This window comes from Teleopsis dalmanni, chromosome 1 (assembly GCF_002237135.1).
Source record: "Teleopsis dalmanni isolate 2A chromosome 1, ASM223713v2, whole genome shotgun sequence".
Classification (NCBI taxonomy): domain Eukaryota; kingdom Metazoa; phylum Arthropoda; class Insecta; order Diptera; family Diopsidae; genus Teleopsis; species Teleopsis dalmanni.
The window spans coordinates 77,547,352-77,552,004 of record NC_051846.1 but is presented as its reverse complement, the minus strand read 5'-3'; positions in this window follow the sequence as shown (position 1 = coordinate 77,552,004).

The window sequence follows — 4,653 nt, the reverse complement described above, 5'->3', positions numbered from 1 at the left end:
TTAAATATCGCACACAACGTATTGTGTGTGGTCATGGTTAATATGCCACTACACCCTTACCCTTTAAGAAAAATTTTTATTTTTGATTGTTTAATAATCGAAAAGAAAAATTTTGAATATAAAGTTTAATTCATGACCATTTGTGATTTATTATTTTATTACTATGAGTTTTACAATTATTGTTTAATAAGTTTCATAATGGCATATGATATATTTACTTTATTTAATTAATTATAATTATATATATAGCGTAATTAATTTATTTGAATGTTAACATATTTAATTATATTACTGAATTAGATAAGTATAGTTTTGTAATATATAAATTGTTATTATTAAACAAACAGATTAAATAAAAGTCTAAAATATAAAGTATTTTACTTTAATTTACTTAATTGAGTTTAAATGTTAATATAAGGTTGTCTTTATTATTCTCTTGAGTAAATTTTTATTACTACTTTATTATTTATTATAAATTCATCTATTCTATTCATCTTCTTGTAAATAATTTTGTATTGTTCTTATGTAAGGTTTTTATTTCATTGTTTATATTAACCATTACATTACTGTTATCTATGCCTGTTATTGTATAAGGACCTGAATATGGACTAGTACCTTTTCGTGTACCATGCGTTTTTACTAATACTTCATCACCTATTTTCAGTTTTGCTGGATAGCTGCCTTTTTTAGATATTTCTTTTCGTTTACCTTTTGCTTCTATGCTATACTTTCTTGCTTTCTCTAAGGATAGCCTGAGTCGTGCTTTTAGTTCGTTAGCGTAATTATCTAAATTGAATCTACCTTGTGTATCATTTATCTTTTCGTTTGGTAAGGATGGTAACTTACCAAATACTAGCTCATGTGGTGTGTAACCTGTATCAGAGTGGGGGGCAGTATTGTACGCAAAAGTATAGTACGGTAACCAAACGTTCCAGTCGTTATCATCAGCAAAGTTTAGTAGGTATTCGTTTAGAACTCTATGGTTCCTTTCTACTGTACCAAGTGTTTCATGATGATATGGGGCTGAAAATATTTGTTTAATTCCCATAATATCAGTAACTTTAGCTAACAAATCATTCAAAAATTCTGTACCTCGGTCTGATTTTAGAATCCTAAAGGAACCGAACTTTAGTATGAGTTGTTCTACTAATGTTTTGGCTATGGATGTAGCATCTTTATTAATCATTGGGTATGCAATTATGAATCTACTTAATTCACATTGCATAGTTAATATATACCTATAACCGTTTGCTGGTCTTAAAGGTCCAACGGTGTCAATTTGTACCGTTTCAAAAGTTGTATGAGGGGTTGTGGTTATTTGAAATTCTTCTCGACTGTGACGGATTTGTTTGTTTTGTTGGCATTTTTCGCAAGTGGTAATATATTTATATACCATTTGTTTCATTTTCTTCCATGTGTATCTTTGTTTAAGTTTTATCATCGTTTTACGAACTCCCATATGACCGCTGAGAGGATTATTATGATATTCCTCTATCAGCCTAAATTTTTGTATTGTATCTTTCACGTATTCCGGCTTTTTGTATAACAATATTTTTAAACAATTCTTACTTTTATTATTTTGTTGCAACTTATTTATCATTGTCTTAAATTCATTTTTATCCATGGATTTAAATATATTATCATCATCTGCTAACGCTAGCTGTAAAATATTTAATCTTTCTATTTGTGTAATAAGCTTCACCATAATCGAAATCGGCTTCGGAGGTACTTCGCATAATTCCACTATAACTTCTTTATCGTTATATAATATGGATGCATCCTTATTTCTTTGTATATTTTTCGTTTTAAACTGCAGTTTTCTTACTCCACGAATGTCGCTAATTGAAGTACAATTCCAACAATAGAGTTGATCAGGCTCAGTGGTTCTCGTATTCAATTTCGTATCCGTATTAGTTGTATTTGTTTTAGCGCTTTTTGATTTGCTTCGAGTAGTTATACATATTCGAGCTTCGTTATTCAATTTACTCAATATTTCTTCTTCTACCGGATTAGATAATTTACGTGTTGCGGTCGTGTCATCTTTTATTGGTATTAGTGATTGTAGTATACTAGAATCTATTTTGATTCTAGATAAGGCATCGGCGTTAGTATTAATTTTTCCTTTTTTATAAATGATTTCGAAATCGTAATCAGATAAGTCTACCCGAATCCTTGTCATCTTCGACGAGGGATTCTTATGTACGAATAAAGATATTAAAGGTCTGTGGTCGGTTACCACATAGAAATGTTTGCCATATACATATGGTCGAAAATAGTTTATTGCCCAATGTATCGCAAGTAGCTCCTTTTCAATGACTGGTTTATTCAGATCATGTTTTTGTAGGGCTTTGCTTGCGTAGCATATTGGCAAATCTGAACCGATTTCACCTTGTGATAGTACCGCTCCAAGTGCAAAGTCGGAGGCGTCAGTTGTTATTAGAAAGGGTTTGTTGAAATCTGGATATCTTAAAACAGGGGGACTTATTAATATAGTTTTGAGTGTATCAAATGCATTGTCGCATTCTTTGGTCCATAGAAATTTTTGGTTCTTCTTGAGAAGAAGGTTTAGTGGTTTTGCAATCAATGCGAAATCTTTTATGAAACGTCTATAATAATTGCAGAAAGCAACATATCGTCTCACGTCGTCAACGTTTGTTGGTTTTGGATACTCTTGTATCACTTTGTGTTTTAGTGGATCCGTCTTAACACCTTGCTCTGTTATTAGATGTCCTAGGTATGTAACTTCGTGTTTTAAGAAGTTGCATTTCTCTGGGTTCAATTTGAGATTATATTCGCTTAATCTCTGAAATACTTTTTCTAAATTTAAATTGTGATGTTTCAGACTATTGCCAAAGACGATAATGTCGTCTACATACAAAAATGCTTCATTGTCGAGGCCTGTTAACGCTAAAGTTAACATCCGTTGGAAGCTATTTGAGCTAATTTTTAATCCAAACGGGAGTCTTTTAAACTCGTAGTGGCCATCCGTCGTTGAGAATGCTGTTTTTTGGCGAGATACCTTATCTATTGGTATCTGGTGGAATGAACTAGTCATATCTAGAGTAGAGAAGTATCTAGCTCTTCCAAGTCTGTCTAATATGTCCTCAAGGCGTGTTAGCGGAAATTTATCATTAATTATTTTGTCGTTGAGTTTTCTGTAATCGATCACTAGGCGCCATTTTTTGTTGTCGTCAGTAGATTTCTTGGGTACCAGTAATATTGGAGAATTATAAGGACTTTTCGATGGTTGAATGATATCATCATTTAAAAGATTGTTTACTTGTAATTTGATATCGTAGTTGTGGGTATGAGGTAGTCTGTAATTCTTAATATAAATGGGCACATTGTCTGTGGTAGATATGTGTTCTGAATAGAAATTGTTGTGAGTTAAAGGCTCACCTTCCAAATGAAATATATGTTGATATTTTTTTAGTAGTGAGGTAAGTTCCTCACTATCACATATTTGTTTAGTATTTAACTGTAATTTACTTAGAACTTTTTGAAATCTATCTTTATCATTATTTGGTATATATCTATTGTTAATGTAGTTATAATGGCTTAGAGGATGACTTTCAATATTCAATTTATTGAGAGTGACATCATATTCATTTGTATTAATTATGCGTATGTGACAGTTACCAATAGCTGGCACTATAGTATTTGCTATGAAGACACCTTTATCGATTTCTTTCGAAATCAGTAGCGTATCTTCTTTAAATCGTATATCTATGGGTAATATATTCTCTGTTCTAGCAGATAATATTATCGGTTTATATTGAATAGGTATTATTATTTGTTGCCTATTAATCGTGATTGTAAAAGAAAAATTGTAATAGTCTATATTACAAAAGTATTTTGTTAAAAAGTCTCTTCCAATTATACCGTCAAGTTCGATAGGGAAATCTTCTTCCACTACAGAAAATTCATGTTTTACTAACTGTCCTTCAAAATCCATTTCAATTGTCGAGATGCCTAAGGATGACTTATAATTGTCTGTTATACCTATTAATTTACATGTGGTTTTGGAGTCGTATATTAGGTTAAATTTGTTTTTTATTATGGAGACGTCTGCTCCAGTGTCAATAAGTAGATTCACATGGGTGTTTAAATTTATACAAAAAATGTTTATGTAATTGGAGATATTTTTATTTAGATTATATATTTTATTTTTCTTTATACCAGAGGTGAATTCTCCATGTTTCCCTCCGGTCGCCTGCAGTTTTCCTGCATGGCTGCCACGTTTATACGTCTAAAGTTTGTATGTGAGTTCCTCTGTATTTGGGCTCCTCTCTGTTGATTATTGACCCTCATGTTGTAGTTTCTATTATGGTTGCCGCGATTGTTCCTCTGTTGATTACGGTTGTAACCATTATTATTGTTGTATCTATTGTTGTACGATGTGTTGATACTATTGTTGTACGAGCCTACGTCTCTATTACCGTATGACCTATTTTGTACTCGATATTGGGGTCTTTCCTCATACCGTGGACGTCTTTGAGTATAATGACCGCGGTGTTGTTGTGTAAATAAAACTTGTTGTTTATTCTCTGGTAGAATCAAGTTTTCGGCGAATGTCCTAGCTTCCTCAAATGTTTTAGGTTGAGCTGCTTGTACTGTTTGAGAGTACTGAGCATTTAAACCTTTTTTGTATGC